Here is a 10,957-nt window from a genome sequence, read left to right on the forward strand (position 1 = left end):
CTAGAGATAATTTTTAAAGGATTTTGGATTCCATGTAAGCTGCTCAGGTACTTAAGCTGACAAGGAACAAAAACTCTGGATGAAAAAAGATTTCAAGAGCAGCCGGTAACATCAGAGCTCCACTACTCTAAGCAAAGTGAGAGGAAATTTCTGTCCAGAACATCGTCTCCCTGGACTTCCTATAAGAAAAGTTTGTTTTGGAGTCCTCTCTTCTCCCTACTGTGTCAGACAGTGAGACTGAGTAGAGCATCATTCAAAAGATGATGGAACCTGAGCATGACAGGGCCACCCTTGCCGATGCTTCCTGAATTCAACCAATTGATCAAAATCCAGTGAGCTGTGACTCTCAGATATTAGCTACAGATGAAGCTATTTTTAAAAGTTCAAAAGTCAAAAATGATCACTTTTGGGGGGATCATTTTGCAATAATGACTGAGGCTTTAAAAAAAAAAAAAAACAAACAGTAAAAATGTATCTCTTGAGAACTTTGGAGCTCAAAGCCAGCCTGATGTGCCAGCCACCAGCTCCAAGGGCACAGAGACAGTGAGACGAGCCAGTCTGACACCATGTACACTGGGGCCACCGCAGCCGCCACCTCCAGCTGCAGTTTCAGTTCCTCAGTCCTGCCTAATCAACAGGGCACCAAAGGACCTGTGTATGAACTGCACCAGTCAGGGTGCACACAGGAGGCCGAAATCACACCAGTAATTTGAACAGGAAAAAAATGTAACATAGAAGTGTACTAAGTAGTAACAAGAGATTCACTACTGAGAGGGGATAAAAGAGCTCTAAGAAATACTGTAGGGCTAAGGGGGAGCTCCAAGGAAGTCTCAGCCAACTTGGCTGAGACTCAGACCTCAGGGAGAGGGTGTTCATGGGGTTTTCTGAGCCACCTCTGGTCTGTACCCAGGGCCCAGACTGGTGATCAGGGAGCCTCTCCAGGGTATTAGCAAATCTCAGTGGAAGGTGAAAGCCCCTGGGTGTCACACATGCCACTGGCAACCATACCATAGGAGCCAGAAAGGGGAAACACCTGCAACCAAGCAAGAGGAGAAGCGCTTTCCTTCTGCAATGTCTTTCCAGAACCTCCTAGTGACAAATCTAACAACAACAACAAAATGTTTACAGGGTCCAGCTCCAGCATCACAAAGCAGGGCAGAGAAGCTTGATTTGGAGTTCAGAAGCCATAAATGAGTATCTAGCTGCAGCACTGTTTGCAACAGCCCCAAACTAGAAATAACCCACATGCTCATCTATAAAAAAGGATAAGTAAGCAAAATGTGGTAGAAACATACAAAGGAATAGGACATTGCAGTAAAAATGAGTGAATTCTAGCCACACACAATTACATGGCTGAACCTTAGAAACATAAAGTTGAGTGGGTAAAGAAGCTGCAAAAGACAACATACTTACAAAGCTTAAAAACCAAAGAGGTTAGAGTGGGAGAGAGCCAAAGCATAAGAGACTCTTAAAAACTGACAACAAACTGAGGGTTGATGGGGGGTGGGAGGGAGGGGAGGGTGGGTGATGGGTATTGAGGAGGGCAGCTTTTGGGATGAGCACTGGGTGTTGTATGGAAACCAATTTGACAATAAATTTCATATATTGAAAATAAAATAAAATTAAATAAAAATTAAAAAAAACCAATAAAATGACTGACATGTAATTTAGCTATACATATAGACATAGAGGAAGCTATTTTTAAATGAGCAAAATAGAGGCACCTGGGTGGCTCAGTCAAGTGTCCAACTTTGGCTCAGGTCATGATCCTGTGGTTCGTGGGTTCGAGCCCCACATTGGGCTCTGTGCTGACACCCCAGAGCCTGGAGCCTGCTTCAGATTCTGTGTCTCTTCTCTCTCTACCCCTCCCCCCTCTCTTAAAAATGAATAAAAATTTTTAAAAAAATTTTTAATGAGCAAAATAATGAAAAAAATATCCAGAGGAGTGGTTACCTCTAGGAGCGAGATGGATATAGGACTAGGGAGAAGCACATGGTAGTGTCAAATATATTGGTAATATTCTAGTTCTTATATTGATGGCAAGTTCATGAGCATTCATTTAGTCACTATGCCTCATAATTTACATGAATATAACACTCGTTACACATATACTTCTGTACATGTCAAATACTGCTTAATAAAGTAAAAGGAATCAAATCGTATGAGGTGAGTTGGGAGTTACCTGCTCTAACAACAGCTCCTGTTCAAAAAGCCTGGATATCTTAATTGATACAGCTCCATATAAACCAGCACGTGCCAGACTATTGGCAAAACAAATGCAAACCTTGCAGAAACATAAGCAAAGTGCCCAGGACAAAGGAAGCTGTGGTCCCTGCTCTATCACTCTGTGAGGATCAGATTACATTGGGCTATCCGTCCCCAGTCCTGAGGGACCTTCCAGGAACACAGACCATCTGGAGCACTTTCCAGTAACACACAAATGGCTTTCTTGTAGAATGAAGACCAGATTTAGCCCAGGTAGTTCACAACCTGGAACAATAGTAGGAGAAGTTGGAGGGAATTGGATCTTGGCTCAATTAAAAGAACCATGTGTAAAACTGAATATGACAAGTGTTGGTGAAGATATGAAGAAAATGTAATCCTTGTTTCTTGCTGATGGAGATGTAAAATGGTACAACCATTGTGGAAAATGGTATGGCATTTCCTCAGAAAATTAGACATTACAATGTAATCCAGCAATTCTACTTCTGGGTATCTATCCAAAAGAATTGAAAACAGAGACCCAAACAGATAATGTTCGTGACAGCATTATTCCCAGCAGCCAAACATGAAAGCAACCCAAGTACCTATTGACAAATGAATGGATACAGAAAATGTGGTCTATACGTACAGTGAAATATTATTCAATCTTAAAAAGTAAGGAAATCCTGTCACATGCTACAACATGGATGAACCTTGAGGACATTATGCTAAGTGAAATAAGCCAGGCACAAAAGAACAAAACTCTGTAGGATTCTACTTACATGGGGTACTAGAAGAGTCAAACGCATAGAGACACGAAGCAGAATGGTGGTTACCAGGAGCTACGTGGAGGGGCTGGGGGAGGTAGTGGTTAATGGACACAGAGTTCTAATTTGGGAAAACAAAAAAAGTTCTGGAGATGGATGGTGGGGATGCTTGCACAACAATGAGAATGTACTTAATGCCACTAAACTGTGCACTTAAAAAATAGTAAATTTTAGGGGTGCCTGGGTGGCTCAGTCGGTTAAGTGCCTGACTCTTGACTTTGGCTCAGGTCATGATCTCATGGTTTGTGAGTTCAAGTCCCAAGTCAGCCCTGTGCTGACAGCATGGAGCCTGCTTAAGATTCTCTCTCTCTCCTCCTGTTTCTGCCCCTCACTCCCTCTCAAAATAAATAAACATTTTTTTAAATAGTAAATTTTATGTTATGTACATCTTACCACAATTTAAAAAAAAGAACCATGTGTATTGGCTAGAATGGGCTGTCTTGGCAAGTTCCCTGTTACTGAGAAGGTTCACACAGAGCCTGGTGACCATCTTGTTGGGAATCGTCTAGCTTTGGAGCTGTCAGGGCTCTGGTCAAAGGCTCTGCCTGCAGGAACCCCGTGTGGAGTTGCAGGGCATGGAACAAAAGCAGGCTCCCTCCATTGCAAAGGGCTCAGCCTCCACCTAGTTAAGGTAGATGGGTCTCACCAGTAGACTGAGCTATACCCCATCACAGACATGTGGGCCGCTGAGAAGGCGCTGCCTCAGGAGGCTTGAGATCCACCTGGAGGAAGGTGGGTCTGAGGAGACCCATGGGATCTGTCTCCCCAGGAGTGAACTTGACTGCTTTGGGGTTCAGGCCCAAGCCTCAGGCCCTCAGTGTTACCAAGCACCCTCTGCATCCATCACAGTGTTGATCTCCGGCAGGACCAGGCCCCTGGGTAAATCCCACTGCAGGTTACCTGGTATTGGCCCCTGACCAGGATTCTGGCCTAGCCCAGCACTGACCACCAGGTTCTAAACTGAGCAGGGCCCAATAAAGGGAACTTCAAGGTAGTCTTACTGATAGTATGAAAACTTAAAAGTCTAAACTTTGAACTGCAACATACATCCAGACAGGAAAAAAGAAACTAGAAGCAATCTCTGTCAAAACCTCTGTCAAAAACAGGTTTAAAAGCTCAGCCCTCAACAAGAATAAAACCTGGACCAGCTTTTAGGTCACTCTTCTGCCCTGACTTCCCCAAGAGAAAGTGTTTTTGAAATAATGAATCAAACTTCTTACCTGACCTTATCCTTCAAGACTCATTTTCAAAGGCACCTCTCTCAGAAGCAACTCATTTCACTCAACCATAATCAGGTGTTTGTCCTGTGTGTCTTCATAGGGCTTTTGCCCCCGTCTTCACACCTGCTGTGGTTTTCTTGCCAACCAGGTCCAGAAGCTCAGTGAGAGCATGATTTTGGATACCCAGCACAGTGCCTGGCATGCAGCAGACACTCAACACATGGTTGCTGGAAAAGTGAATGCACGCATGCATAAAAATGAACACAGTGAAAGCATAATTTTTAGCTAGGAGCCCAAATTTTGCTTGACTCATTATGACACCTAGTGGTGATTAATCTCCATTGCAGACCCCCCAAAATCCACATAATTACCCTAGGCGCATTTCCCTTTGTTCCAGCAAAGGCCCTCTGAGTGCCAGCTATGTGGCAGGGACCATGTGAGTGCAGGGGACATTTAGATGAGTTGGTCAGTACCTATTCTCGAGGGGTTTTAGGCTAGAAGCACCGAGTGCTGCTCACCACCACAGAGAGTCAGTACTGGCATTAATGTTATATCACTGTAGGGAGAAACAAAGGACAAGAAGGCTCCAATGGGCATGATCTCACTGTGGAGAAGGGCAGCTTCCGAGGGAAGTGGAAACCCTATTACCTGAGCTACCTCATAACATCATCCTGTTCATCGTTCCCTCTAAAGCTAAGCTGGGTTCCAAGTTTTGAGGTATTATCCCAATATTGCTTCTAGCTTCTGCCAACATTCCTGGAAATGTAATACCTAAAGCCACCCTGGTTTCCCTTATTCCTCCTCCTATGGAGAAAGGATGCTGGGGAAGGAGACTAAGAAAGAGAACCCAGTCCTGCCTTTTAGTCTGTATTTTCTCCAGCCCTTTATTCCTCTACTTCTCCAACCAAGCTTTAAAAAATAAATCCCAACTGGATGACCATTTTGGAAGCAAAATTAGAGTTGGGCCTCTTATTCTAAAATATATATTTTAATACATTTTATTTATAATTTAATATATTTTTATATACATACATATTATATACTCACACAAAATTGAAATCATTTGTCTTTCAATTATGTGAAGAAATATTTTTTAGCTATGGCCAAAATAATACTTGGCTCATTAAGACACCTAGGTATCTTCATTAAATAAATAAGTTATGGTATACTGATGCTATGGAATACCAGTTAGCCACCAGTTTTCAAATGTAATGCTGTATTATCATTAAAATATGTTCAGAATATATTGCTAAGCTTTAACAACATCAACAAAAATGCTAGAGCTATCTCTAAATCCATAAAAACACTGTCACGTGAAAGGATGTTCATCAAAATGTTAACAGTGCCTTATCTATGTGTCTTTAGGCTCACTTACTTTCTTTGTATATTTTTAATATTTTTATATGGCAAGAATGCATTGTTTTCAAATCAGAAAAACAAGAGCTATTTCCATGAGCAAACAATGAATCCCTGCCTTTCACATTACTATACTTGGCTGCTGAGGCAGGAGATAGATAGATCTATAGAAACACATAAGTATATAGATTGATAGAAGCATTGCCTTATGAGAACAATGGAAAACCTACATTCTAAGACTCAAGATGAACTATATGGTTCTTACTTTCTTTTGGAGTAACATAGTTCTTTCTGATACCCCTAACAAGGGTAACGGACAGTACAATCCATAACAATATACACTATAAAAATTCAAAACATAAAAGCAGTTGTGAGCAGAGGCCTTGGGTTTTCCAAGTCACAGGCTCGGGTAAAGCTTCTCTGCCTGGAACAGGCTCTTCCCAAGGCTCACATTTACAGTAAATGTAATTACACTTTAATGGCATTCATCTCATTCTGTCACTTTTTCCATAGCTCCTATTTTTAACCAGCACAATGGGAACATTTGTCCTCTGATTCACTGACGAGTTTTCAGGCCAGGAGTCTAGCTTTTAAAATGACAGTACCCTTAATCCTATCGCTGATTTTTTAAATGAAATAACAGCCTGTAATTAAAGCAATGGAGCACAGGCAACCTCAGTGGGGTAAGAATAGCAACTCGGCACCAAATTTAGGTAATGGGATATATCAGCCACTGTGCTGGAAGGCAAGAAAGGGAGAACAAGGTTCTGATCCCAGCTTTTTGGCCTCGCAAATCACTTCAGAGTCCTGCACCACAGTTGTTATGAAAAGGGGCACTGATTCTTAGATTCCATCAGTCAAGCCCACCCAGTGGGAATGACGAAAGTCAACCCAGGGTTTCTGCTCCTCTGGAAGAGTCCCAGGTGACAGTTCTGCCCACTCGAGCAATGCACTTGGGACTACCAGAGTTGATGGGGCAGTTGAGGTTCTCCTGCCCATCATATACCATGAAGAGGTGAAGTCTATGTCAGCTCCCCTTAATTCTGTAACCCCACATTGTGGTGGGAGTGACTCTCTGTGATGTCTGGGGCTAGGTCACAAAAGGCTACATGGCTTCTTGCTAGCTGTCTTCACATGCTCTTGGGACACTCCATCTCAGAACCCAGCTATCAGGATGTACAAAGCTGGGTTATGACCAAGACACAAGTAGGTGCTTCAAGCCTGGGCCCAGACATGGGAGTGCAGAAGCTCCAATCACCGGAATCCCTCTTAGCATCTTGAGTCTTCCTCACTGATCAACACTGTGGAGCAAAGGCAAGCCATGACCCTGGGTCTTGATCATGGAATTTGTGAGCACAATAAAAGGGTGGTTGCTTATGTCACTAGATTTGTGGTGGGTCCGTGGGCAGCAGTAGCAATTGGAACTCCATATCAGATGTAGGAGTTCAGATGTAAACACTGACATAGTGCTTACTGTGTGTGAGGCCCTGTCTTAAGCAAGATACTAATACTAATTTGCTTTATATTTACCTTCATCATAGCTCTGTGAGGCCTATACTATTATTGTCTATGTTTTACAGTTGAGGCAACTGAAGCTCAGAAAAATTAAGTAACTTGCCCAAAGTTGCACAGCTACCAAGTAGCGTTCAAATTGAAATGATCTAGCTCTAGAATGCATACTCTTAGACCACTTAGTAGGTACTGAGGTTCTGCCCAAATCTTTGGTACTAAACTTTATGTAACAACTCTACCTAGGCCCCAGCATCCACTCAGCACCCTTTCTTCCTTTCTACCTTCCTTGCCTTGCTAAGATATGATCAGACACTCCAGGGAAACCCACCTATATATAAACTACACCTCAAGAAAACACTAATAGAAAGATGCTTTCTCCCAAGAAAAGGGCAAGTTCATTATGCACCTTTCAGACCGGCCTCATGGTGACTCCTGGTCCTGACCTGATTTTTCCCAGGCTCCAGGCAGGGGCTAATTTACATTGCTGCAGCCACGCATGCAGCTTGAGATTGCTTCCTGACCTGCAAGCCCTTGCTTAGCAGTCATTTTGTTTGGGTACCTGTTGAGTTCCTCGAGTTCTTGTGTGCTTACTCAGCAGGCCTGCTGTCTCCAAAAGAGGATGCTGCATGACAGTGGCCTTCAAGAGCCCTCAGGAGCTCTTAAGTGTTGGCTTTCTTTGCTTCTGTAAACATTTAACATTTATGCACACCCACTAGCAAATCCTGATCAATAAAGGATAATGTTTTGTGGTCTTTTAGCAGAAACTCTTTCTTACACTCTACTTCTGCCATTTAAAAGTTTTTCCTAAAACCACAGGGTCAAACTCTGATTGTGGTGCCATTAGATCATGCAAAAATCCTGCGTAGATATCTCCTCTATTCTAGGTATCAAAAATGAATAAAACATTTCCTTTGGTTGATCCTTTCCAAACAAATAAAAGCCCTGAGTAAAAAGCCCTAGCTTCTTACCCACCTACTATTTTATTTGCTACTTAAGTAATTGCCAGAGGGGCGCCTAGATGGCTCATTTAGTTAAATGTCCTACTCTTCGTTTCTGCTCAGGTCATGATCTCATGGTTTGTGAGTTTGAGCCCCAATCAAGCTCTGAACTGACAGCATGGAGCCTGCTTGGAGCTCTCTCTCCCTCTCTCTCTCTGCCCCTCTCCACTTTCTCTCTCTCTCTTTCAAAATAAACAAACTTTTAAAAACTTTTTAAAAAGTAATTGCCAGCAAACATCACTGATTCTTCCCTCCATCCTCTCCCTCCCTCCCTTTCCACCCCTCTCTTTCAACTTTCCTTTCCTCCTTCCCTCTCTCCTTCTCCATCCTCTCTCCTTTCCTTTTTACTTTCCTTAAACTATGCACCTATTGGGTTTAGGGTAAGACCTACAGGAGGTCACAGATACAAGCGGAACTAGGAGAAGGCTGGTATAGCACCTAATTGATGTAAGCCACAGCATGTTACAAAATCATTAGTGGCAGATCCTATACACCTCAGAATTCATTTCAAAGAGATTCCCCCACTCCTCCACTATTCACTGACCAGCATACAAATGTACCCACTAACACTGATGTTCATTCTCCCAAGACCTCTCACTGCCAGGAATATTAGCAGCAGGATCTGCTGTGGCAAGCTGGGACAGATTAAACAAGACGTCTGGGAGGGAGTACTCAAGTTCAGAGCACTTTCACTCTGCTTCATGTCCTATTCCTGTTTGATTCTATTTTCTCTCTCATACTCACTCTAACACAATGAAAAATGGAGAATGTGCCTTCAACCCCAGTGATCTTCATCCTATCGTCTCTGAACACGGTTCTGTGCTGCTATGAGCTGTATATTATTCTAAAAGAATTCACATTTTAGAATCCCAAAAGGGAAGAGGAATGGCCTAAATGCTACATAGCCCAGTACATGGCCTGATGTGGCTCAAAACTCCTCGTGTTAATGCCATTCCTGTAATTTAGAGGGTACATCCATCAAAAGGGCTGATGAATAGTATGAGATAACCCAATCAACCAATATGCAGTAGAGACTTGACAGAAAAAAGTCAGTCCAAAAGACAGCATTTAACCTACATGGAGGAAAGTTGTCTTGGGAAGCGACAAGTATCACACTGTAAGCATATAAAATCCTCTTATGCTTTATACTGAGACTTTTACTTGCTAGGACACCAAGAAAATAAATGATCACCTAGAGTGAGAGAAGTATTACTTAACACACTAAAAAAATGTAAAAGTGCGCAGAAAAAAAAATAGATTCTACAAGAAGGATTATGTAATGGTGGAAATGTAAAAGGGAAGCAAATTTCCCAAAGTTCCCCAAAGGTCAAAAGATATAATTTCAAGTTCTTCCCAAATTGCACTGACAAACTTTACCTTAAGAGTTTCCGAGTCATGGGAGGCCCAGTTTAGAATTTAGAATATTAAGGCCTACCAATCAATCTCAAATGAGCAAATTTATCAGGATGCCAAACCCTAAATGCTTTCAAAAAAACAGGATGCTGGTGAGGATGACCATAATGACATCACTGATAACTACTATTATTACTACATCTACAACAATAAAACCTCAACACTGTGCTAAGTACTTTATAAATCTTAGTCCGTTTAATCCTCAAGATAACCGTATTTGTTGGATCCTTTTTACAGGGGAGAAAACCCAAGGCACAGGGAGGTTAAACACTCTACTGACAACATGACAAGCTACCAGCTCTGCTGCAGGTGATGATAAAGAGAAAGCTGTCTGCTCCATGAAGACTGGTCCTTTGGGGAGTAATTTGGAGTCACCCCAGGTTTTAGGGTGTAGTACTCAGCCTGACATAGTCAAGAATATCCTGTGTTGAGTTGACTCTGAGGTAATCAAGTCTGAAGGATGGATTTGAATCAACATAATTTTACTTTCAGTTACAAACCAGAATACCAATTTATTAATGGAGATTCCTAAACTTCCATTGGTTCATGGCTTAGTAACTTTTTCACTGTGCTCCTAAGAAAACGAGGAAACATTGGGGCACCTGTATGGCTCAGCTGGTTAAGGTTCTGACTCTTGGTTTCAGCTCAGGTCATGATCTCCTGATTGAGCCCTGCATCTGTCTCTGCCCTGGGGCCTGCTTAGGATTCTCTCTCTCCCTCTCTCTCTGTCCCTCCCCTGCTCATGCACACTCATGCTCTCTCTCTCAAATAAACTTGAAAGAAAGAAAGAAAGAAAGAAAGAAAGAAAGAAAGAAAGAAAGAAAGATCTAATCATTTCTTTTATGAAGTACTTAGGGCCAAACAATGAAAATTTATGTTCTAAAAACTTTGAGCTGTTTGAAAAAATTTGAAAATTGAATGAAAATATACTTACTTCATTAATTACTAATGTGATGTGAGTGCCTGTTGGGCTCTGCACTTTCTCCAACCTTGAAATTTGATCAGACACTGTCACCTTCATTCCCTGCTCCATGTTGATTTTTGAGCTGTACCTGCTTTTATCACACCAACTGCCAAAAACCCTGCTTTGGAAAGATATGACATCATCAAAAGGAATGTTATGCAAGCTAACACTTAATGTGACTACTTGGAGCTGGTATTTCCTGCAGTGTTTGATAAATTGCAGCATGGCTGTGTTTCCCTTGAAAACAGAATATCCCATTCCTGTGAGCTTGCTGTGGGAAACTGGGGCACCTCAGTGCAGTTTGGGAACTGTATTAATTTACACTACAAAACATAACTGCCAAGTGTACTGAACTTCTCACATTTTCTCCCCAGTAACATTGGGAAACCAAAATAGAAAGCCTTTGGGACCCAGAGTCAGTAAGGGGGGCAACCTGGGGCTCACTAATCTGCTCTTTGATTTAGT

Source organism: Panthera leo, chromosome A3, assembly GCF_018350215.1.
Source record: "Panthera leo isolate Ple1 chromosome A3, P.leo_Ple1_pat1.1, whole genome shotgun sequence".
NCBI lineage: Eukaryota > Metazoa > Chordata > Mammalia > Carnivora > Felidae > Panthera > Panthera leo.